This window comes from Monodelphis domestica, chromosome 8 (assembly GCF_027887165.1).
Source record: "Monodelphis domestica isolate mMonDom1 chromosome 8, mMonDom1.pri, whole genome shotgun sequence".
Taxonomy (NCBI): Eukaryota; Metazoa; Chordata; class Mammalia; order Didelphimorphia; family Didelphidae; genus Monodelphis; species Monodelphis domestica.
Genome location: NC_077234.1, coordinates 154,777,234 through 154,804,508, shown reverse-complemented (window position 1 = coordinate 154,804,508; position 27,275 = coordinate 154,777,234). Strand labels below are relative to the sequence as shown.

Sequence of the window (27,275 nt, the reverse complement as noted above, 5' to 3'; positions counted from 1 at the left end):
AATTTTTTAAAATCCAATAACCAAAATATATTTACACTGTTAAACCTTTTAGCATCCATATATTTTGCTCATCCTGAAGAATTTAGATTTTAAGCATACAATATTTAAATCATATTTAGATTTCCTTGCATATTATCTATAATGTTTGGTATTTAATAATAGTTTCAACTAGTAATATTGTATAAGTGCCATGGATATTTTCAGTACACATACAGACTTAATTTTTTCCCTCCAGTTTTGTCCACTGTCCCTTTTTAGATTATTTTCCTTATTGCAAATCTCTAAAATCCCTGCCACAAAGATTCTCAAATCTCCTCAAGGACTTGGCAGTTCCCAAATGGTCAATCTAATCTTTTTGATATAGCCGGTAGCATAACTATCTCAGTGAGTTCAGGTGAAATTAGGACACATTGTTTTCAGTGTAGGATACTCTACACATAGATACTCTACATATAGATAGCTAAGTATATTAATCTATCTCGAGATAACTTTATTGATCTGCCAGTTCCATAATGAGGCTTCAAAGTTATTGGCAATTTAATTGGGAACCTTAGAGGGAGTGAAACATGAAAAATAAGAAAATATACATGGATATGAAATGATATTTCCAAGAAATCGGAGAAAATAGAGGAGGAAAAAAAGTCACAACTCTGGGTTTTGAGCTCCTAACTTGACCCAAGAAAAGGAAGCAGATAAGTGCTGGTTGTGAAACATTCAAGAAAATACTCCCTGCAGGGGTAGACTAATGATCTATGATATGATAGTTCAAGAGGCTTCTTCACCAAGAAGAAATATTAGACTACTTCTTTATGAAATATTATGCTGATTTTTGTTTATTCCTCCATGTCCTTTTGCTTATTTTCTCCAGCCTGCCTTTTCCCCATTTCTTTTCTCTTCCTCAATTTAAATCATTTGATTTTGTTAGATGCTTTTGTCTGGTCTTAGTGAAATTATGGATTGTCTGTGACCCGCTCTGTCTCCTTAACCCTGGGAATTTTAGCTACTGAATCCAGAAGAGTCTCTGTGTCAAAGAATGTTTTGGTTTTTCTCTTCCTTCATGCTAAGTTACCAAGAATGTCACTCCACTCCACTTGACTTTGTGCTTGAGGACCACTTTAATTCTTAGCATGACACAAAAGCAGGAAATATTGGTTCCAGTTCCCCGTGCTTGCTAATGTACACATATACATTCACCCTTGGCTCAGTCTTGTTGAGAAAAATGGTGTTTCCCTAAAGGCGGGGAGAAATGTAGGTGGGAAGTTTCAGAGGAATCCTTAAATACACAACCTGAAAAATGGCGTCAGCACAAAGAATGTCAAAACTGCAAAAACTGACTAACAACTTTGAGCCTCCCATATTGTGTTCTGCCTTATCAAGATTAAAATGAGAAGCACACACAAAACTGAACGTAGAATATTTTCTAAAGTATGTAAGGCACAGGATGCTCTCACTTTTATGGAAATTTGTATTATACATCACAGGAGGCTGATGAAACCCATCTTGCCAGTTTTTTCTTGACCCATTGCAAGTACAACAAGGCTGCTGTCTGACTTCCACTAGGAGAGAATGAAACAGGCCTTTTTTTGCCTGTAGTAAAAATCCAGCGAAATAATAGTCAGGGTCATGATAGGCCAAATGTCAGAGGTCATAAGAGAATGAATCACTAAAAGGCCCCTAAGGTCAAAGGGACAACTTCAATCTCAGAGTCACAGGTCTTTACTTTACATTACAAAAGGAGAATGCTTCTTTTCTAAATTATCCTGAAGAATCAGGACACAATCTCACATTTATTTCTTGAAACACCCCAACACCCTTTTGCACATAATTGTTTTTTCTCTTCCTCATCCTAGTTACCAGGCGACATAAAAGAGAACTTCATTTAAGTTGATTTAAAACATTCCCTAGCTCTTTTATTTATATTCTATATAACAAACCTGAAGGAACAAGAAGGAACAGAGAGCCATAAATGTTTTATTAATAGAAAATGAGCACTTAAAAAAAAAAAAGATTGAAACCACCTAAGAATGTTTCCCTTTATTGCCATTTTCTTTTCCAAGTCAACAAGTATTTATTGAGCTTTTACAGGTCTAGAAATTTATTTGTTTAATTATAAAAATGACTAGGAGCAATTGTGATCCTTCCTCTTGACCATGTGGACTAAATCACCTTAGGAAATCCCACAGGCACAGTTCAGATGGGGGTGGGGGCAGATTGGTAACAGGAAGCAGATTTATGCTGATTATGAGTTTTGGTTAATTTGGAACAACACAGGCTTGCAGGTTTTCTTGAGGCTTTCGCTGGAAGATGGCCCGTGTTCAGGTCTGAATATCTGTGGGAGCTCCTACAATACACGAGTAGCTAGAGATCTATCTATGTCATGTGAACTAACAAAAATGCAGAGCCTTACTTTTCAACTCCATTGGTTTCTAACCTTTCATGAGCACTTAATTCCTCACAGAGAAGGAAAGAGTCACGCTGTAGAATCCTGTGGCCCATGAAGGGTAATTGGATAACATCTTTTGAAAGATTTACAAGGCTGCCAAGGATTTTGCCAGCTTTAAAACTGACTGATTCAGTGTGAAAAGATCTGAACAATTCTGACCTAAAAGTTTAAAGACAGACCTTTCCTGTGGAAGTATAATTTAGAGCCTGTAATAAAAGTGTATTGGAAAACACCACAATGAAGAATACAGTCATAAATTGTGAAGCTTAACATTATGTTAAAGGACAACTTTCTTTAAAAACAAAAAAAAATTCCCCTGCAAAGAACACCGGTTCTCCAGATATTTGAAACTATATTCCCATGAGGTTTCATAGAAGCAAGTATATATACATGTACATATATATATATATATATATATATAATAAACATTATAAACATATTTACCTTTCCTGCTGAAATATAGGGGATGTTAAGCTACTTTAAACAACTAAAATAAAGATACACAAAAGCCCAAGAAGAGACTGAAGAGAGAAGTCCCTTTTAAAACTATGAAAAAGTTTAGCTGAGAAAAGGGTGTCGATAGTCTTGTCAAACCTAATTACTTTCCACTTTTTAGCAAAACACCTAAAAAGTTCATAATTAGTAGAATAGTGTGTGGGTAGGTTCAAGTACTTAAGATGAGACAGACTAAATTAAACTTTTTTCAGTTAATTAGTCTAAGACATTTATTATTCATATTCTAAGAAATCCAGGTCTGTCAGTTCCATTGGCTTCACTGTTCTGAGGCATGTTTTAAAATACAAAACAAAAACAGCAAAATGTGAGTAAATACAATTAAGTACTGGGCAAATGTCTGGCTTCTGGCTTTTCTTCCCTTTTTCTTCCTTCCCTCCTTTCCCTGTCCCTTTCTCTGTTCTCTCTTTCCTCTATTCCCCCTCCCTGAGTCAAGAGGAAGTCAGGAAATTATGGCACTTCCCATATAATATTGCCTTTATGTCATTTTCTCTCTCCTTACAAATACTTACATTTCACTTTGGGCATATTTAGGGAACAATGCCATTTACCTGAATTTTGGGTCAACTGTGATTTGTCTTCTGGAGACTCCAAGTGGAAAAAAATGGAGTGGTAGGATTTATGGATGCTATTTCACTTTGCATATAAGGGACCAAGACTGACTTATTTTTTCAGCATATAAAATATTAGAGGACATCACTTCTCCCAGACATAAAAAGCCCATATTTAAAATGAACACAGGCATAGAGTAAGAACAAAAGGTTTGATTAAATACTGAATATTATCCAGAGTGTAAACTAGTCCACTGCCATCAACAGGCATTTGAGAAAAGACGGAAGACAGCAATTGCTTGGCTCTCAGATTTCTATCCAGGGTTTAGGTAATAAGGTGCCTCTAGATTGTTCTCTCTCCCCCTCTCCTTTTACTTAAATGTCTGAGTAATTTAACAGGCCACCTGGAAATCCTTCCCATCATGTGGATTAGATACAGTTACTCCTTCATTTTAAGTCTTCAGTGCCAACAGAATTCCCTCTGTCTCAGCTTCCAGCTGTGTTAGGATTTTCTGCAGCCTCTTTGTTTTTTTTTTAATGTTGGTCCACAAAAGTTCTCTAAGACCTTATCTTGTAACCACATGGGCAGAATCCCAAAAAAACTCTTCACCGGAACGGTCACATTCAGTCAAGCTGGAAATTGTGATTAACACAGAATTCCCTCCCCTTCCAGATGTCTTTGGAGAAGGGCCAAGTGGACCAAAAAAAAAATCAACATGAAAAGTAATTAGCCCAGAAAAAAAATCAATGAAAAGTTGGTGTGAATTTTTTTAGCATCTATGGAGCAAAAATAGGCCACCCAGCAAACCACATCTCTTCCTTTCTTACTACATCCACTTCGTATCATATCTTTTTGATTATGGAACATCCTGGAGTGGCATTGTAATGCCCCTCCTAAATGCCCTTGCCTTGTAAGAGGAAAAATAAAAAGCAAAATGGCAATTAACCCATGGCCTTTTTTCTCACCATGGTTCTGATAACTATGACAGCTTAATTTTTGATCATAGCCATTTTCATATTTATTTTGTATGTTCTACAGTCTAGTACAATTTGCATAGTTGGGTATTTGAAATATTTGAAACAATAAATGAGGAGATTTCAATCAACAAGCATTCATTAAGTTCTAACTTAATGGAACAACATCTACCTGCAATGTGTCCACATTCTAATAAAGGCAATAACAAATACATATAAACCCAGCAATACCATTACCAGGTCTGGGTCCCAAAGAGATCAAAGTTAGGGGAAAGGACCTACTTGTACAAAATATTTATAGCAGCTCTTTTGTGGTGGCAAAGAACTGGAAACCGAAGGAATGTCAATCAACTGGGAAATGGACAAACAAGTTGTGGCATATAATTGTAATGGAATACTTTTGTGCCACAAAAAATGATGCAGAAGATGATCACAAAAACCTGGAAAGAAATACAAAATGATGCAAAGAGAAGTGAACAGAACCAGGAAAACCCTGTACACATAAAAGCAATATTTTATGATGATCAACTGTCTACATGACAGCCATTATCAGCAATGCCAGGATTCAGGATAACTCCAAAGGACTCATGATGAAAAAGCCTTTCCACCAGCATAGAAGGAATGGTGGAGTATGAATACTGATTGAAAATTCTTCACATTATTTCCTAGCATATTTTTACCTCTAGTATAAGTGATATATATAGTGAAGATTAGATTTAGCTATTTCCTGATTGTAACAATGACGATACTTAGTTCTTTCTTTATTGTGAAGATAAAATTGTAATAAAATTATCCTTACTATGTATCTTATTTCATAAACATGGAATTATGTATTGCATGAGAACACATGTACAATCTCTATCCCACTACTTGCTGTCTTGGGGAGGAAGGAGGGATGGGGGAGAATATAGATTGCAAACTGTTAGACAACATTAAAATTGGATCTACATATAATCTGAAAAAAAGTACATATAATAAACTTACATAATATAAACAGTGAATAAATGCAAATCTATACAAAGTAGTTGAATATAAAGTAGCTTAAGGGTGATCTGAATTTAGTAGGATCAGGAAAAAACTTCTCACACAAGTGGAACCTGAGCTACATCTTTAGAGGAAAAGAAGGATCTGAGGCAGAGGTAAGGCATTCTAGGAATGTGGAGTGGTCAGTGTAAAGGAATGGAGAAAAAAGGTGGAGTACTTTGTGTAAGAGAAAGTCAGTTTGGATTATAAAATGGAGGTACTATTCAGTGAGAATTACAGATAAATTGTGGCCAAGTTCTGTAAGATTTTGGAAACCAAACAGTTTCTATTTTATCCTAAAGGCAATAGTAACCCACTGGATTTGGTTGAGTGGGGGAATTATATATTATATCTGCCCTTAGGAAAACTATTTTATTAGCATCATGTTGAATGGATATTGGAATGGTGAGAGACTTCAAATGGGAGACCTTTTAGGAGGTTCCTGGGAAGACATAGCAACTGATTGAATGTGAGGGAGGGAGAGTGAAGAGTTGAGTTTATATGAATTTAGGAGACTGGAATATGGTAGTGCCTTTGAGGAAATAGGGATATTCAAAAGGACATGCAATGGACTGAAAATTCTGTTGATTTGTTCTCCATCTAAGAGGCAAGTACAAATGTAGGATTAATTGGATTGTCCTTGTTCCTTACTTACAATTCTTTTCTTCATTCAAAATTTTAGGTGGTGATATAAAGTCATGCCATACTTCTGCCAAGTCTCCATTCAAATTCTCACTTCAGAACTATCAACTAAGACTATTCCTTCTCCCACTAATTGCAGCCCATTGTAGGAAGCAATTATTAGGAAGAACTTCTTCCCGAAGGCTAGAATTGCTAAATTCTGGAGGACTCAGATATGCAAAATGAGATCCCATAAACATTAAATGCCCCAATACTGGTTTTTCTCCTTCTAGTACCTAATTAATCTATTCTTCACTTAGTCTAAGAATTTTGAGATTGGAGGGGCTTGCTACTTGAATCAGAGTATCTAGCAAATCCCCCAAAGGAATCAAAGAATATTAATTCAAGAATGAGCCACACTCTGTTTTTTTTAAACCCTTACCATCTCTCTTAGAATAGATATTAGGCATCAGTTCCAAAGCAGAAGAGCAGTGAGGACTAGAAACTTGTGGCTTAGTGACTTACCCAGAGTGATACAGCAAGGAGTGCCAGAGGCCATATTTGAACCCAGGATTTGACAACTCTACCCCCCTCCCTGGTTTTCTATCCACTTAGCTACCCCAGTTGCTCCCCATCCTCAAGTTTCTAAAGAGGAGGAACCTGAGGCCCACAGATGTGAAAGCATTCACCTTGGGTTACACAGCTACTTAGCAGAATAAAAATTAAATCTTTTTCCTCACCATCAAGTATACTTTTATCTAAAGGACTATAAAAATGACAATGTAAATTAACAATTTAATTACACTATAGCAGTTGTATTGAAATAAAGGTTTTGCTTATTTGGTAATAAAATTCATTATTAACTATCACTATTTTACAACTTTATTGACACCTGATCCAACTTAACTGTTTCCCATTATTAATCAGGTGAGAAAAGATAAGGGAAGAAGGGAAGAAGAGAAAGGGGTCAGAAAGGGCAATATGTGGATAGTATTATGGTCATCTTCAAGCCTTATGGTGTGAGCCAAGAGGAAGAGTGATTAATCTCTTCAACAGGAGAAAGTGGGTAAGATATTGAGGTCATTAGTTTTATTTTTATTTTCTTACATCTAAATAACTACACTTTCAATTGAGAATGATGGGTGTTCATCAAACTTCGTTGGTTTTAACTTCATAACTTACTATCAATTACATACCATAACGTGAATCCTGGAAGATTATACCTACTTCTCTTTAACTCTGCGCTTTGATCAGGCACCTTGAACGGTAGAATTTTAGAGCTGGAAGGGACTGAAGAGATCATAATCCAACTTTGGCACTTTAAGTTAGGAGATCTCAACCCAGACAAAATCAATCAGAAAACATTTATTTAGCTTTTACCATGTGCCAGTCATGATGATCATGCAAGATACAAAGAAAAAGCCAGTGAAAAAGTTCCCACCTTCAAACAGTTTCCGTTCTAATAGTGGATGCAACATATATAAATCAGTATCCATACAATACAGCATAGATGGAAAGCAGTCTTGGCAGGGATGGCACTAGCATCTGTGAGAACTAGGAAAGGGCTCTTGAAAAAGTATCCTAGAAAACCCCAAAGGGTCTAAAAACAAAGATGGCAAAGGGTCAGATGGAATGTCATGATTGTGAAATTTCAGGTACATAAATATTGCTTAATTAAAGAGTAAGTAGCATATGAAGAGGAGCAGAATGTTTAAGAAAACTTGGAAGGTAGGAAGAAGTCAGAGTATAAAGAGTTTGCAATGTCAAAGAAGTCAAGAAGACTCATCTTCCCAAGTTCAAATCTGGCCTCAGATAGCTTACTAGCTGTGTGACCCTGGGCAAGTCACTTATCCGCCCACCTCATCCCCTTTTCCCCATTGCCTAGACATTACTGCTCTTTTGCCTTGGAACCAATACAGAGTACTGATTCCAAGATAGAAGGTAAGGGTTTAAAGAAATGAACCATAAAAGGAAATGACAAACCACTCCAGTTTACCCAGAAAATTCCAAATAAAAATTAAAGTGATACTGAAAATAAATGACAAAGATGAATAATTCTGCAGAGGTCTGGAGGATGAGGACGGAGGACACTGGATTTGGTTAATAAGATCATTGGTACTTTTGGAGAGAATGATTTCAATGGAGTGATGAAGTTGAAAGTCAGTTTGAAGAGGGAGTGGAGGCACTGATTATAGAAAGCTTTTTCAATGAGTTTGGTTGAGGTGAGGTGAGAGAGATGTAGGATAATAGCTAAAATGGAGATCAAGTGAGAGTATTTTTTTTAAAGCAGTAGAGGGTTGGGCATTTTTATTGGCATCAGGGAAGGAACCAATCAATAGGGAGAGAATAAAGATGAAAGAGTGGAGGAAAGACAGTGGGGGAAATCTGTTGTATTAGATGGACAGGAGATGGAATCTCTTGGAAGCAGAAGGGGCATCTCCCCAAAGAGTGGAGATAAAGAAGAGATAATGAATGATATTGGGAAAATTTGAAGTGAAGAAGAGAAAAGAGGGATTGACCCAACATCAAATAGCAAGATAAGTGAATCTGGACTTCAAATGCCACTCGTATCTTTCCCACTTTGTTCACATTTTCTTCTTCACTAAAACAAATTACAAAGATTCTTCTTCTACCTGGATGGTCTTAACCTATTGCCCCTCTCCCACACTTAAGTGCCTCTATCAGAAGTCATGTTTGTGTGCTGTCTTCTACAAAATGGCTTCAAAAACCAAGCAAAGACTCATAAAGACTTGACTGCCTAATTAAGAAAAACAAAAGCTTCCTTTAGGGAAAGCTATAAGAAATAAAAGATCTCATTAATTAGGTATTAAATGAAAAAAAAAATACCTCAACTCAACCCACCCCATGACAAAGACTAAGAAGTTTTAATTTTATGTAAAATAAGATTAATGGAGCAAATGATGGCAAACATAGCTCTCTTCCCTCTCCCCCCTCAGACTCCTCAAGTACCTAGCAGCATCTTCAGGGCTCTTTTATTCTCGCTTTATAGCTTTTCATTCCTGACTAACTGATGGAATCAGTCACTTTCTGGCAATTAACAGCAGGAGTTATATATAAGCAGTCAGAGATTCCTTTGAGGAACTCTTAATTGCTAATTGCTGGCTGCTGCCTGGGGACCTCTGCTAGCTGACAATCCACTCTTAACCCTTGATTTGCTGAGAAATTAACTTAGTTATTTCATCCTTGACTGACCCCTCCGCCCCCCCACCCCCCTCCTCTATGAAAACCCAACTACTTCCAAAAAAAACTAGATAAATCAGAGTTACAAGAAAATTTTGTCCCATAATGTAGCCTGTAGGGTAGATATTATCCCCAGATTCCTTAAATTACTATACTTTATGATAAAATTGAGCATGTGTTTGTTTTTGTTGATTTTGTTTTGTTTCTATAAGGAAAAAAAAGATTCATTGATTTTATATCTGAATCTTTTTCTTTTGGAAAATATGCTAATCTGATACTTCCAAAAAGACTAATCAAGATATTTCAAAAGTATTTTGGTATGTAATTCACTAGGAGTTATCTGCATGGTTTCTTTAAAAACAATTTTATCTAATTTCATATGATAAAAATAAATTTGCTTAATTATACTTAATGTACCACAATATTGGTTTTGCAAACATGCACAACCATAGCCTAACAGGTTAATGGCATTTCGAAGTTATGCTATCCAAAGGTAGCAAGATCTTTACCTGCAGCATATGAAAGTGCAATAACCTTGCTTATTATTATTGACTATCTAATTACATATATTTTAATGATCTGTTGTCAACTGGGTGCATAAAATGAGGTCTCTTTGATGAGAATCTTTATGTATATAGAACAGAAGTATGGTGAGTTTATAATATAGTAAACTAGCCAATTTGAAGAGTAAATTAAATTGTAATTGAAAGAAAATAATTCTAATTGTAAAATTAAGAGAATTTAAATACTTAGAAATTAATTGTAGGAAGCAGTTTATAATAATAAAAAGGCTGTTTTGGGTGGGGAATGAGGTTCAGGGTGGTAAGTGTAATATTCCTCCTTATTCTTTTAAATCTTTGTGTTTAAATGTTACTGGTTTCTTTTACATTTTTCATCTTAGTAGCCTGACAAATAGTCTATTATGTTAAGCACTTTCAAGATTTCATGTTATCTGTGGAAATCTTTATCACTTATTTGAGCACTGAAAAAATCATTATATTTTCTCTCATTACCACCCCCTCCTCTGAGTCATTCACTCTATAGTACTGATGGTGAAACTTTTAGAGATTGAGTACCCAAACTGTACCCTCATGCCACATGTGAGCTGCTCCCTTACCCCAGACAGGGGAGGGAGGAGGTGCTCTCATTGGTCTGCTAGGCAGAGGGGCGGGTCATGTGAGAAAAGTGATCAGGTGTGTGTGGAGAGGGGGAGGGGAGAAGCCAACATGGCCCTAGAGCATTTCACCAGCCTAGACTGTTATATGACCTTAAACACCTCTTCTTTTTTAATTAAATCCTTCTTACTTCAGAAGTTTTGAGCCTTCCTTTCTTGAGGTAAGACCCTGCTACAAACTTGGGTGTCTTTTCCCACAACAGAATGGCATGGGGAAGATACTTGAGAGAGGCAGTCCATCAGCAAACTATTACAATAGTTCAGGCATGAGCTGATGAGGGCCTGTATCAGAGTGGCGGCAGTGTCAGTAGAAAATTGGGAGTTGTAGGCCAGGGATGTTCAAGGGACGTTATAAAGGTAAAATCAACAGGCCTTGCCAGTAGCTTTGACATAGGGGGGTAAGGGATACTGAAGAATTAAGGACGACCCTTGGATTTCAATCCTCAGGGACTGGGAGATCGTAATTTCTTTCTACAGTCATTGGGAAAGGAAGAGGGAGGAGGTTTTAGGGGAAAAGATAATGAGTTCTGTTTTGGTCATGTTGAAGAGGTCTCCTCAACCCAGTTGGAGATGTCTGAAAGACAGGTGGGAGTGTTGGATTTGTAAAAAATGGAGACTTGAATCCAGGACTTCAATCCCCAGGAGTCCTTGCTCACTTCCCAGAATGCCTTGTAACCTCTCCTGGGCCGAGAGCTAGATGGGGTATTTAACCTGGCTGTAAAGACTATTAGCTCTCTTCTCTTCCTATCTCTGCTGGCAAACAGACACGTCTCATGATGTGAGTGAAATTTGGGTGGGCCCCATGGCCCACCTAGCACGTGCTTGTCTTGCTTGTATTTTCTTTAGCCCTTGACCTTTAATAAACCTCATAAAAATAATACTCTTTGCAGAGAGAAACTAATTTCTAGATGCCTCAGTTTCCCCAAATTTTAATCTTTACAGATTGGAGGTCAGCAGAGTATCCTTAGCATGGAGATCATAATTAAATCCATGGCAATGATGAGGTCAGTAGTGAAGTAGTTTAGAGGGAAAAGAAAAAGAGGTCCCAGGACAGACCCCTGAGAGACATCTATGGTAAAAGGCCCTATTCTGGTCAAGAATCCAGTGAAGGTGATAAAGAGCCAAGGGAGTCCAGAAGTTAATGTTTATCTCATTCATTCATAGAATTGTAGGATCTCTGAATAAGGAGGGAGCTCAGAGGTCATCTCATCCAGTTCTTTCCTGAATCAGAGTCCATTTGCTCCCTAAATGTTTGTTTGATTTAGTGATTGCTTCAGCGGTTACCTAAAGCCCTCTAGAGGCCTGTTGGCTACAGAGATTGCTTTTATATTTAGTTAGTATTTTGTTCTGTTCCCCACCCTTCCCAGGGGAAGGTCTAAAAATTAAATTAATCAATTCAATAGAAAGAACTTGAAGATATAAATGAGGGGCTGATCTTGAGGACCACTAAGACCCTTTCCAATCTAGATCTGTTTATCTATGAGCCTAAGAATAGAACCAGGAGACAAGCAAGCCACAGAAAGGATTTAATCTAAACAGTAGAGCTTAGGAAACTGATGTTTTCCTGAAGGCGGTGCCTGAGAATTAGGGAAAGAAAGGAGGAAGGAAAGTTGGATAGAAAGTAAGGAAGAATAGAAAAAAAGGGAGAGAGGGAGGGAGGGTAGAAGGAAGGAGAATTTATTAAGCTTCATTGTGTGCTTACTTTGTCCCTGGCACAGTGCTAAATGCTTCCCCTAAAAAAAATTAAGAGAAAAAAAATCCCTGCCTTTAAGAGCTTATATTACAATTGAGGAACACTACACAAATGGGGAAGTAGTAACCAAGAAAGAAAATTGGAGGAGCCACTAGGAAAATGACAGAAACAAGTAAGGGGGAATGGAAGATAAAGTGACCTGAGTAATTAGGATGTGAAAGAGATGCACCTCCTCAAGCTACATGGGCTAGTTTGTATTTCATCATCAATCAAGGGCAAAGAGTTCCAGAAATAAATGGATTATTAACTTCCCCTAGAAACTTAAGGTCATAGAACCTTTAGGGAAATTAGGTAGCACAGTACATAGAGTTCCAGGCTTGGAGTCAGGAAGACATCTACCTGAGTTTAAATTCCCACACACTAGCTTTGTGATCCTGGGCAAATCACTTAATCCTGTAGCCTCAGTTGACTCATCTGTAAAATGAGTTGGAAAAGTAAATGGCAAACTACTCCATATCTTCTACAAGAAAACCCCAAATTGGATCACAAAAAGTCAAACAGAACAATAAGAACAGGAACATATTTGGAGAGGGATCATCTGGATGGGAAGTTCATATAAAGCAGTAAGTATTAAGTAAAAGTACACGTCAAGAGCAAATTATGTAAGGCACCTAGGTGGTTCAGTGGATACCACACCAGACCTGGAGACCAGAGGTCCTAGGTTCAAATATGGTCTCATATATTTCCTGTGTGATCATGGACAGGTTACTTAACACAATGATAAAAACAATAAAAACAATGAAAATGACAACAATGATAAAACAGCAAAAACAATGACAAATGATAAAAACAATGAAGACTAAAACATAAAAAAGACAAAAACAACAGTGATGAAAACCACAATGAGAACAAGGACAAAAATAACAATGAGAATAATAATAACAACAATAATGGTAACAGTAATGAAAACAATAAAAACTTAAATAATAAAAATAACAAAGAAGACAATAACAATGACAAAAATAATAGCAACAATGAAAACAGCAAAGATCAAAATATCAATTATAAAAACACAACTAGCAAAAATGATGAAAACAAAAACAATGAAGAAAATGAAAACAGTGCTGAAAACAATAAGAACAACCATGATGAAAACAACATTGAAAACAGTAAAAGTAACAATGACCAAAATAATAACAATGAAACAATAACAAAATAACAATGATGATAAAAACAATGATAAAAACAACAATAGTGGAAACAATGATAAAACAACACTGAAAAATAACAATGAAAAGAATGATAAAAATGAAAATTATAAGGAGAAAAACAATGATAACAATTATGAAAATTATGAAATATGTTGTAATAACAACATTGAAAAACAACAATATTAATGACAAAGGAAACAATGATGAAAACAACAACAAAAATATAGGAACCACAAAAATAACAAGAACAAGAACAATGTAAATAACATTGAAAACAACATTGGCAATGAAAACAATAATAGCAATGAAAATAATGAGAACTACTAAAAGACAATGATGAAAAACAACAGAAACAACAACAATGAAAAGTACAATAATGAAAACAATAACAAAAACATCTATGAGTAGAAAAAGAACAATGAAAACAATAAAATGAAAATAATAATATTAATGACAATGAAAACTATGATGAAAACAACAATGAGAACAAGGATGAAAATAACACTGAAAATAATAGAAATGACAATGACTGAAAACAATGAAAACAACAGCAAACAATGAAAACAGTGATGACAATGAGAACAACTATGAAAACAATGATAAACCAACAATGAAAATATAAACATTGAACACAACAATGAAAGCAACAACGATGAGGAAGTTTTCAGGAGCATACAACTAGAAGCAAACATAGAGAGAATCTAGTTCTTTTTTATTACAGAATAGAACAATAACTTCTTTCCTCCCCTTTATTCTAATATATTTTCCCCTCGATATAATAACAATTGTCAACTCATTTTTCAAAATTATAAGATCCAAATCACCTCCCTCTCTCCCTTACCTCCCTACTCTTGGATATGGTAAACAATTTGAAGAGAAAGAAACTATAGTAGGAAGACCTGGACTTGAGTTTGTTCCAGTTCTCCTATGTACTACGTGACCTTGGACAAGTGAACTCACCTCCTCTCCCTTTAGTTTTCCTCAGAGGAGACTGGAGTAGATGAACAAGGTCTAAATCCTCAGTTCTCTCCAGAACTATCTGAACAAATACCTATTTGGCCTCTGCTCCCCTATTCACCTCAATAGCTCCATAGACAATCCGATCCATTGATAGTCAGCTCTAATTTTTTTTTCTTTTTTAATAATCCTTATCTTGCATCTTAGAATTAATACTGTGCATTGGTTCTAAGGTAGAAGACTCGTGTAAGAGCTAGGCAATGATGGTTAAGTGACTTGTCCAGGATCACATAGCTAGGAAGTGTCTGAGACTAGGTTTGAACCCTGGACCTCCTATATCTGGGCCTGACTCTCAATCCACTGAGCTTCCCAGCTATCCTCATGAGCTCTAATTATTAAGGAGTTTTTTAGTGTATTGAACACAAATTGGCATCTCTTCTGATTTCACAGCATAGTGGGGAGAGCTCTGCATTTGGCACCAGGAGCTCCTAGGCTACCTTATACTAGACTGGTGGCCTCATCTGTTTTCTTCTCTGTAAAATGTGGTAAAGAAACAAATAATAATATCAAATATTTATATATTGCCTACCCCTTCTGACTCTAGGTCTAGTGCTCTATCTACCAAGACATTTACTTGCCTCCTGAGTAGGGATAAAGTCTATTCTACCTCTAAATCCAATGACCCACAGCCATTGAAGTATTTAGAGTTCCATAGAGATAGCACCTGGTAGAGTAAAGGATAGAGAGGCAATAAGTAATTCAATGTAGAGTTGAGGGCTTATAATTCAAAAACAGGCAGCTAAGTGGGCATAATGGATAGGGCACAGGGCCTGGAAAAGGAAGACAACTTCCTGAATTCAAATTTGGTCTCAGACACTTGTAACCCTGGTTAAGACACTTTACCCTCTCTGCCTTAGTTTCCTTATAGGTAAAAAGAGGTAGAGAAGGAAATGGAAAATCATTCTGGTTTGCCACCAGAAGATGACAAATGGGGTTACAGAGAGCCAGACATGACTGAACACCACCACCACAATTAAAAATGGACAAAGGTGGTTCTAAGAAGAGGAGAGATAAAATATCTTTATTTGTCTTCCTTGTGTGAACTTTTGAGGAGATACACAAAAAGTACCTAGATGCTTTTGCAAGCTTCTCAGAATTTTCTAAAAGTATTCAGAAAATGGAAGACTTTAGAAAGAAAGAAAAATTGGAAAATTGGGGAGAAAATGTGGAAAAGATGATGAGGTTGGTTATAAAAGAGAAATGAAAATGTGCATATCACCTAAAAGAGAAAAGGAAACAAAAAATTTCAAAGATTCCAGTGCAACAAAGGAGCCATCTTTGCATTTTTCTTCTTCTGTTGTATTAACCAAAAATTGAAAGAGAACATCCTAGTCTTTCTATTGGAGATGTGGCCAAAAAAAATGGGAGTTGTGGAATAACACTATTGCAGATGAAAAGCAACCTGTATGAAAAAAAGGCTGCTAAACTGAAGGAAAAATATGAAAAGGCTATTATTGTACATAGAACTACAGGAAAACCTGATGGTTAGTAAAAAGGGAAGAGATGTCAAATTTAAGATGGGCAAGAAAAAGAGGAGAAGAAAGAAGAGGCAGATGAAGATGAGGAGGGAGATGAGGTCTTGGTCTTGGAAGAAAAAGCCTGGGTTAGCATTTAATTGATTCATCTAATTCTATTAACCAGTCCTAGAAAATTCCCTACAAGTACATATCATAATGCTGAAGGATAAGTAATACAATTTTCACATAGGACTGACAGGAAATATGTTGGAAACTCTTAAAGCATAACTCTTATTTTTTGATTTCATGCTCATTGCTATCCATGTAGCCATTTTTGCTATAATAATCATATCCAGAGTGTGCTATATATGAGTTTTTTAGATCACTCCTTTAAAGCATAACTTCTAGGAAATTAGGATCCATTCCTTTGAGAGATGTCTTTTACCGAATTAAAAGAAAAGTGAAAATGGAGTCATGCAGATTTTTCCGATGAAGAAAATGTCGTTTCATCTTCTCAGAAAGACTCCTTTAAAACTTACATAATTTAAGAAGAATTTAAGATTCTTAGAACTAGAAGAAAAATGAAAATGTTTTTGGCATACAAAACTGTAATGCAATGATAATGCAGACTTTTAGCATCTTATTTAACAGAGACAGTTAAGGTTGATAGGACCTTTAAAATCCATATAAAAGTGAGTATAATTAGTATTTAAAAGGAGATATTGACAAAATGGTTGAAAGCAAAATTTCAAGATAATTTTAAAACATATTTCCTTTCTTGTTAATGGAAGTCATTATATTTGATGGGGTTTAACCTTACTACAACATTGCAAAACCACTTGGAAAATAGGCTGAGCATGAATTTTGTTAGTATATTTACACTGATTGGGTTTTTAAGTGGCCAAATAGAATATGAGAAAGCTGTTCTTTTAGCTTAGTCAAAGGATCATACCTTTAGTGTTGAAAGACACCTTTGAAGTCTTTTTAGAGATATAGAGAGATCCCTTCATTTTAATCATCAGAAAATTGAGGCACAGAGAGGTTGTCTAAGATCTACAAGATAATAATCAGCAGTGTTTTGATTTGAAAGTAGGTGTTCTCGTTTCTGATTATTGTGCTCTATTATGACACCTGTGAAGATTGGATTTGGCTCTCCCCTGATTGTAACAATGAAGGTACCTAGCTCTTCCCTGATTGTGAAGATTTAAATTATAACTAACCTCTATTTTTAGATTTTAATCCCTATGAGTGTAAACACCCTACTTAAAAGTTAAGTTTGGAACCCTGCCTATTTTTAGATTCAATCACAAAAAATGCAAATAAGGTACTTAAAAGTTAAGTACGAAGATCTGTCCAGTTAGATCTAATCACCAAAGTGCAACTATCCCACTTAATCATGAAGTGGGACATCTGTGATCCACATGTGTGGTAGTGGGTAACGAATCAGAATCAACTAACTGACTTCTGGGCAGTCCTAGAGTAGAGCATCAGCTGTGATTAGTAGACATGGAATTAGGGGAAGCGATGCAAGAGAAAATGTCTTTAAAAGTGGAGTTTGACTTAGAACTGGGATAGACTTGGAGTGGAACCTCCTGTGAAAGGAGTTCTTCAATTTTTGGAAGTGGAGAATGGAGGAATTCTTCATGCTTTAGAGTTGAGGTTGGTGAAGGGGGGAAGAAGGATCTCCTGACTGGACCTGAGACCCTGTTTTCCTGGTGAGGCTGATAAAGAATCTGCTGACTGGACTGACACGTGGTGAGTGAAAGACTGACTCTTAACTGCTGGGTTTTCTCTGAATAGACTGGCCTCAGTAAAGACCTACTTTTGAGAGAGTCTTCTCTCTCAACCTAGGATGGAAGGTCCTAGGTCCAAATCTGACCTCAGACACTTCCCAGTTGTGTGACCTGGGCAAGTCACTTGACCCCCATTGCCTAGCCCTTACCACTCTTCTGCCTTGGAGCCAATGCACAGTATTGACTCCAAGACTGAAGGTAAGGGTTTTAAAAAAAAGTCCTTGGCTTTGCTGAGGCTGGCTGAAACTAATTATCCCTGCCTGGAGGGGGCGGGAGTAATTACTTAGTGCTCAGGCTAGATATCTTACCTTAACCTCTCTCTGATTTCTTGCTTCACTCTTTCTACATTTTGTAAATAAATTGTAAATAAAATCTCTTTGGAATTAATTAAATTCCTGGCAACCACACTCTTAAATAATTAAGTCCAACCCTTTAAAAATTAACCCTCTTTCCTCCTTATACCCCTCCTTACCCTCCTGGTTCCCCAGAGTAGTTGACCAAAGGTCATGACAGAAAGTACTGTGAAATAAATCAGGAAAGATGCTTTCTTGAAGACATGTTTTGCTAATGGATAAGGATTCAGGAGAACTTAGGAGGACAGGGAGCACCTGAAGTAGTAAATGGGGAACATTCTTCCAAAGTAGGGAGATTACTCCAAAAGAGGTGTCTCATATACAGTTTTGTTAAGTACTTGCCCTGTAACATAGATTTTAGTCTATAGAATTTGTGGGACACTGCAAGGATAGGTATAATTCATCTGGTGAAAAGAAAAAAAAAGAGTCAAATTCATTGATTAACTCAGATAACTGGTCCTATCACTAAATTAATTGCTTTGTTAAGCCAAAGTGGTTGATTGAATTACCCCAAATCTTTATCTGCTGGTGCTAACCTACAGGAGTGGCATATTGAATTTGCCAGGTGCAAAAAGCCTGATCTCAATTTCTTACTTTTTAGACTAGTCTTTTTCTCAATCTAGTTCCTGATTCATTTCCCAACTTTGCCTTTCTTCTAGGTGTCTCAGATAGTGCTGTTAGATTTTCCCCAAACTCTGCACACAAGCCTACATCTCATTAACATGCAGTACTTGTTTCAGGAAGAAGATGAGCCTCTCCGTTTAGGACTAGGATTATGGACTCTTAGCATGAGTGGAATAGGTGTGGTGCCTTTTTCCATGAATCCTTATAAAGGTAAGATTTTCTTTTCCTAAAGTCTGACAGTCATTACCTAATGTGAACTTATACGTCTAATTTATAATTCCTGAGACTTATCTAGTTTATGAGTTTTCCTGCTAACGACTGCTATTAAAAGAAGAGTGTAAGACCATTACTGTCATAATTGGTAGAGGTTTTTGATGTGCAAAATTGTATACCTATAAATTTCAAGAAACTGCAAATTGCAAAAGAATCTTCTTAGTATGCTCAGTTCTTAGCCACAGCACATTAAGTAGCAATTTCCTTTTGTATTTAATTTCTTTTGAATGTCACACAGACCATCCCTTGGGTTTTCATAAGCTTTCCGTTTTACAAGTGCCTGTGTGTGTGTGTGTGTGTGTGTGTGTGTGTGTGTGTGTTGGTGGGGCTTTTCTTTTTGAGGTGTTTACAATTCTCCTTTTTGATCTATTAATGTTAACAGAATTGATTACATTTGAGGCAGAAACATTAGGTCATTTATACCTTTATTCTGAATGAAAAAATATGCTCAAAGGTGTTTATGTGTAGATATGTATATATTTAAATGAAAGGAATGCAATTAAAATGTCCTTCTATGACTTGAAGTCAAGGCTTATTTTCTTTTTTTTCCTACTTGCTCAGTACTTGAATTTTATAGATTATCCTTAACTTTGTCTTTCCTCATCTCTAATAATGATTATAGTTATGTTTCACCTATTTACTTGGGCCCTAGGCAGGCCCTTTCAGGTGGTCTTAAAGCACTGGACTCTTCACTATTGGAATTCTTATCTTTAGGCTGTCTAATTAGCACATCAGCACTTGAGTTTCCAAGTCCCCTTATCATCCCCAAATGGTACCCTTCACCCCTGCATCCATGGGGCTGATTGGTCTCAGGCTCTGGCAGTGCCTAGCCCTTTTGACTTTTGGTGGACTGCTTGGACCCTATAAAGTCCTCTTCTGTGGTTAAAACTCCTGTGCCCCTTATTCTGGGAAGACAATACATCCAAAGTGACCTTCCTTCCCCTGCCTGCTTTGTTTTGAGTCAGGTGGTCAGTATGTTCTGCATAAATAAATTTGCTTTACCTACTTCCTACCTCCACTGTTCTTGCTGCTTCCTATGGGTCTCATGAGAATTCTTCTGGACAAAACTGACCTCTGGCATTGTGTCAGACTCCCCCTTCCCCCTAGAAAAAGCAGAGCCAGTAGGGATGGGACAATCGGGGGAAATATATAGATCTGATTTCATTGGGGTATTGGAAGATTGTTTTCAAAGTACCTAGTGGAATGAGATATAGATGTCTTAATACCAGGGAGAGATGAGAGGATTAAGGTATATAGAGAGATTGAGGGTGGGGACAGATAGCACTTTATTCCTCAATAAAGAAGGAAGGGAATAGGGATTGGAAAATGTGAATAGGTGGTGGGGGTCAGGCACTCAGGTTTGAGAGATTCAATCATAAGGTTTTTTGGACAATCTGCAAACAATAATTTCATTTTTAGTATTCTATAGGTGGAACCTTTGTTCAATGCTATACTCTTTGAAACACTACTAACCAAGAGATACAATAATATCAGCCTCTAAGTATAGCATTTAAAAATTCACAAGTATGGAAGAATATGAAAAACTTCCCTTTTAGAAATATTTTTTTAAAGATTCTATTTCTCTGATCTAAAAAGCTCTTTCCAAAATTCTTGGAAAAGCCATTTGGAAAGGAGAGTATTGTCTAGGACAAAAAAAAAAGACTTTTCTCATTGACATGGATTGAGGATGATAATCAAATTTTACTCTTGTTTTCTGTTCTGATTATAGCCTTTTCACCTGAATTGATTGTACTCATCCTTCTTCATAGAGAATGGATTTAGATATTGATAACTGGAAGGGAGGTCCTTTTGTTTACTCTTGGAGAAAGGGAAGTGATCTAGGCAACTTGGTAATTTACTCAACAATTCTGCAATGTTAACTCAAACTGAATTTTTATTTAGTGTGTTTTTTTCTTTTTCAAGAATCCTATAGATGTTTTATGGAATCTTCTAGGAGGCAGTCAGTCATGTCAGAGGGCATGGGGTGGGGCCAAGGGGAGAGATACGCTAGTTTGGACATGTTTCATTACAAGCTAGAAATGGCTTGAATATAGATTGTTAAATATTTTTTTTTTGCAATTGAGCCTAAAAACAGAGAACACAGTAGTTTGTTAATATGATTTTATTCAACACAAAGTACTTCTTTACAACATGCATGTGAAGTAACTTAATGTAAGTATTATTATCAATCCATTTTAAACCAAGTGCTCCTTTTGCAATCAAAAGACTGGCTTCAAATCCTAAATTTGCCAGCTTTGTGCACTTATGTTATTCCTTGAACCTTATTTTCCTCCTCTATAACCTAAGGGGGTTAGAATAGATGATCAAGCAGGTATCTCCATTCTCTAAATCTTTGTTCCTTTAACTTGTTTACTGTAATCTAACTAGTAAATGACAGAATCTGGATTTGATTCCATGTCTTGACTCCACGTCTAGTGCTCTCCCCATAGCTTTCATATATATCATTCCAAAAACTTCATCTTCAAAACATCAAGTGAAATGAAGAATAATACTTTCCTCCCTTTTAGATGGTCATTGCATATTAAACCTTAATATTAGATACTTTACTCTCTGAATTTTCTCTTCCTTGAATTTTCCTTATATAATGACTTTCTATAACTTATATGTTGTGGTCTATGTAGACCCAGTCTGTCTTCCCACACAGAAAATTGTTTTTCTAAGTTCTGAGTGAGAAAAAAAAAAGTTGAGTTAAGTTGATTGAACTGTGCGTGTGTGTATGTTTATGTGATATCCAACAGCTGCTTTGCTTTGGCATCATGTAGACATAGTGAAATGATTTAAAAATATGCTAACAATTTTTCTTTACTTTGTCATGTATAGTGAGAGTGTAACAGTTGTTACAAGAAAGAAAATTCAAACCCTGTCTTTCCCGACTCCCTTGGAACAAAGACTCTCTCTGTGTGTTGAAAAGCTTTTGAGTCTTACAGTTAAGACAAAGTAATGAAAAGAGAGATCTGAACAGTTGTTCTTTCTCTCTCTGTCTCTCTCTCTCTCTCTCTCTCTCTCTCTCTCTCTCTCTATATATATATATATATATATGTATGTACATATAGTCTAAAGAATGTGGTGGGTGAATACTGAAGAAAATTCAATATTCTTATTGCCTTTGCATATCTTTAAAAATATACAAACATGAATTATATCAAACCAAGTATTTTTTGACTGAACTCTGTTTTTAAAAAGTAAAACTAATAAATTCCTCATGTGAAGTTATTGTCATATATTCAAAGAAATCTAGACACAAAAGGGAACTTAATGATCATCTGATATAATTCCTTCAGTTTAGAGATGAGGAAACTAAACTCAGGAAATGTACTGATTTGACCAAAATAATTTAGATTGTTAATGGTAATTCTAAATTCCACATTTTCTCATTTCCAAAACAATGATTTTTCCATGACTTCAGCTCTCTGTCTTTATTAGTAGCATATACTATAAATCTGATCTATTCAGTTACATTTTTGACTAAGTGCCTACCTACTATGTGCAAGACACTCTGACAAAATGCCAAGACAAAAAGACAGACTTTATGCTTAAGAAGCTTGCAAAATAGTAAAAGGTTAAATAATAAGGAAAAGTAAATATTATACACTAAATAATATGAGGAGCAAAGGAGAAATCCACTGTTATTTAGACTAATTAAGGAGGGAAACACTACTTATAGATGGAAGATGTTTCATGGAGAAAATAGAATCTGAGAAGGTTTGTAAATGAAGTTAGTGATGTTGACAGGCAAAAGTGAGAAAGGAATGGGTTCCAGGTATGAGGGACAGACTCTGTGAATTCACAGAGATGTGGAGGGAAGGATGAAAGAAAAACTGCCATTAGTCCAGGTTGGTTGGGAAATAAAGTGTATGAAATATGTATGGGAAAGCATAAGGGTTTGGTATTTTATCCTAGAGGCAAGAGTGAGCTACAGTTTTTTTGAGCAAGGGACAGCTCTATTCAGGTCAATCAATTGGGAAGAGGATTTAGGTGGCTGTGTTTAGGAAGAATTGGAGATGGGAGAAACTGAAACCAGCAACATTCATTAGGAGACTCTTATGATATTCATAGGGATAGATAATTATATCCTAAAGTAGGTAGACGATATTATGAATGAGAAGGATTTTGATGATAGAGTTCATAGATTGGAAACAGGGGACAATGAGGAAGCAGTCAAAGACGGTTCTGGGATTTTGAGCCACAGGAATAGAGGAAACCAGTACTATCAGTAGAAAAGAGAAATTAGCCAAAGGAACAGATTTCTTGACTTTCACCTGCCTGTATCTATACATTCTGTGAGCATCTATCAGCCCATTTGTTTTTATTTCCTTGTCAGGGAAATCAAGCCACCAAAAACCTCATTGGTAGACTTATAAAAAAAATCATTGAGAAAGCTATGAAGTGTTTATGATTGGGTTGTATGCTAAAGCCCCAAATTTCAATTGATTGGCAAATAAATACTCTTTTTTTTCTTTCAATTTCTTCTTCATGGATAACAGTCCTGTAAATCCCTCTCTAATATGGAGAAATTCAAGAAGGTTTTAATTATCTACTTTTACTGTATTTAGATGCCTAATCTAAAACTACTGTTGTTCTTTGTTTTTAAGTTCATACAGCAGGTCCATTGGCTTATAGACATGCACAGCACTTCTAAGAGATTTTTAGAAAATCGGAAAAGGCAGTAATAAAATAATTAAACTAGGCAGGTCTATCTTTTCAAAGTGGAGAATTGAGATGATATCCAAATAATTATAGGAGTGAACAAAGCTCCAAACCCTGTTGTTTTGATTCTGATTTTTGGTAAAACCATTACTTTTGTCTCCCTCTTCTCTCCCTTTAACATAACTTGGAAAATGCATTCCAACTTGACTTCATTTTGATAAGGCAAACACAACTTTTAGGAAAATTTGTACCATATATATATATATATATATATATATATATATATAAATCTTAACAAACCTGAGCTAGGTATTTTGGAAAAAATGATTTTCAGAGATAAAAAACAGTATATGCCATACCCTCTGATTTTTTTATTCCTTTTGGTTATTATAGAATTCAAGGAATTGTAGGTTCTATGAGTTTACAGATTCTATAAGTTTAAAGGTTCATTGAGTTTACACAATAAATGCTAAACTATTAGATTCTACTCAAATGTCAAATGAATAATAGAGTTGAGTTAGCTGTGTGGCCTCTCCTATAGCATTTCCAAAATTGGGGGAAAATCAGAATTATGAATTCTATTAAGATGTGTTTTGGAGGGATTTGTGCACTGCCCAGGCTTTACTGTGAGCCAGATGCAACAGAAACAAATGAGAATTGTTTTTTCTGTTCTGCCTTTTTTTTGGTACCCGTTTCACCTTTCGGAATCATTGCAAAGACATATTGATTGTAATGTATCCAGCACTGTAGCTGCTATACACCTGTGGTGCTTAATGTTAAAGAATTCTGGGGCCTAGAAAACAAAGCAGAGCATTGGAATTATAATTCACTGGTGGGAGCAGGACTCCTCTAAAACTCCTAGAGAATCCATCTCCTACCAGGGGAAGGAGAGAACACATCCACTCACTATTCATTTTACAGCTTACAGAGCCTTTTTGGTTGATTGCCAACATTCCTACCCCCTAGCTCTATTGTTTAGAGTTGAAAATAAATCCTTTTAGGCCATACAAAACTAACTTCCATTGATGTTAATTGCTTTAATATTTCAAGGGTACACAAAATTAACTATGTAGCCCCTCACTAGACTACCATCTCTCTTTATTCTTTAAACAGAGGTTTAAAGTCCTGAGGTCCCTGAACTTGATTCCTTAGAACTGTGTTAGTTGAGTATATTTCAATATAAATGATTTCTTTATAATCTCATGTATTTCATTTTATGCACTTAAAAACATTATTTGAGTAGGGGTCCCTAAGTTCCCTGGCACCAGAGAGGTTAAGGACTTTAAAAGTTTGTTTTTATGAATTCTTTGGCTGAAAAAAATTCCTATGGGTCAATCTTACTGGACATAAGCCTCTCTATACTTAGCTAGACAGGTCTTTGGCTGATAAATTCAGTCTGTCTCCAAGCTTGGCTTTTTCCAGCTTAGGAGAACCTGTCTGATCCTTGCTGGCACAGCCTTTAAGAACTCAGGACTATTTTTTTAGGCCATGAGACCTGTTAGTAGGACTTGACACTATTGAGTAAGAATATTAGAAATCCTGGAAATATACGCCGCCTGAATAAAATGCAGACTAGCTAGCTAGGTTGAAGCCTTACTTGTAATATAAATTGCCTCTTAATTTCACAGGAAAATTTCCAAGACTTTATTGCACAGCAGATGTATGTCTGATGTGTTCAAAGGAATCCATGTATTAAGAGTTCCCAATATCAATGAAATATCATAGGTCCCATTAAAAAATTATTTTTTTGTATCAAAACTATTTTGGGGATTTTTTATCAAGTATTCCCCTGGCAAGAATTACTTCGTGTATTTTATTTTTAGACCTCTTCAGTCTGGGACTCTGATAGGAAGGAAACATTTTGCTCAGGCTTCCTCTCTATCTTTGAAGGGTCATTTAAAAGTCTATTCCAACAAATGACTTTATTGACAAAACTGCCCCAAATTGTGGCTCAGGAATCACTTTTTTCCCCCTTTTTTTCCTGACATTTCTTTGATCTAGTGCCATCTAGTGTCTTAACTTTTGTTCTAGAGAAGACTATTATTGAAGGCTGATTCATCTTCACTGAGACACCTTGAAACAGATAGCTAGTGAATTTGTCAAGAGTAAGTTGCACAAATTATCTCATCTCTGCATTGATGTGAATTAAGTTGTATTACTCTCTAATGGCTCTACAATGGATCCAGGAGAAATATGGAGTAGGATTTTTAGTTCAATAAATTCTAGGTTTGGTCCTTCCATATCTTAGTACTTATTGCAGTATCAAAAGAGCCAGTCTTGTAGTTAGTTAATAACAGTGGGTTATTAAATAACCAGATTACCTCCCTGACTCTCTAAAGGCATCTGAAATTCCACCATTAATATTTCATTTTTTAGCTGAGCTACTTTTTTATATGTAGAGAAGAACCCATGCCCAATCTTCTTGAAAATCTTCTTCAAAATGATTTATTAGGTTGTGCTAATGTAATAAATTCAGCGTTTTTGAAAGGACAGAAAGTTGAATATTTATAAATTGCATTATCTTCTATTAATTTTCATTACATATTTTCCAATGGAAAAAAAAGCTTAGCTATCACAGATTTAAGATAATGCTTTAAAATTTGATGTATATTTTAAAAACCATTTTTTAGAAGAAGTGAAACTAAGATTTTATCAGTCACCAATACTTTATAATGAAAAAAATTCAGATTCTTTCTGCCCTTATCTTGTATTATTTCTCTCTGAGCTGTTACCACAATTCAGGAAGGAAAGACAATTTATCTTAGGGGACTGGAAAGGAAGGCCACAGCTGTTGTCAATAGCCCTAAGGGGGCATTAGCCACTTTCTCTTTCACAGGCTGCTTGTATTCTGTAGATAAAAATAGGCTTCTTGGTTGGTCAGTGAAACAAGAGGTTAAATTGTGAGAGTTTGGAAGAAAATGTAAAGCAGGAAAGCCAGATGAGCTCTTTGTGGCAGAGCATACAGCTCTGGGGAGCTGGCCTACTTGGGTGGTTTTCCCTGAAGGTCTGCATTTTGTATTACTCTGGGTTGTGTGTGTTCTGGTGGAAGTCTTGCACATTGTCTTTTGTGGTCTTCACTGTTGTCCCAGAACACCTGTGCCCTCTGATCCTGAGTGTCCCTGGGCATAGGACCCTGACAGAGTCTGTATCTTCCAACCATATTTTCTGCTTACTATTCACTAATTCGGTTCAAGAATAAGTTCCTATTAAGGTCTATCGGGTATCAGACACTAGACTCTGTTTTGGGGATAGAAATATAAAATATACGAAGGGTGAAGGGATGGAGTTGCATAAACAGATGAAAAAGCACTGCCATACCAAAGACAAGTTTTGCCTTCATCCCAATTTTGCTTAGGATCAGTCCTGAGTGTTAAGACTTCTCTAAGAGTTATAATGGATGCGAATTATCCCAGTAAGTGGGTTTTTTTTTTAATTTTTGCTTGTATATACTCTTTTCATAAAGAAATATTCACTGCTCTGTCCTTGGCAGAGAGAATTTTTGGAGGTTGTGGAAAATTTGAGTCCCCTAACATTCATATGTCATTCTTCTATGTGGAGCTTATGATTTGTTTCTAAAACAAATGAGAGGAATTCAGAGAAACATGGGAAGATATGGAACATGATGGAAGAACTGATGCAAAGATCAGCAAGAACAACCATGAGAACAATATGCACCATAACTGTA

At 36.1% G+C, this 27,275-nt stretch overlaps 1 long non-coding RNA gene across 1 annotated transcript in view; it reads left to right on the top strand.

Moving 5' to 3' along the window:
- Positions 1–27,275, top strand: part of LOC103093234 (uncharacterized) — a 436,070-nt gene that overhangs the window by 61,105 nt on the left and 347,690 nt on the right. The window contains exon 2 of the long non-coding RNA XR_008914051.1: positions 18,766–18,859. This is a non-coding gene — a long non-coding RNA (uncharacterized LOC103093234). The remainder of the gene's footprint in view (positions 1–18,765; positions 18,860–27,275) is intronic.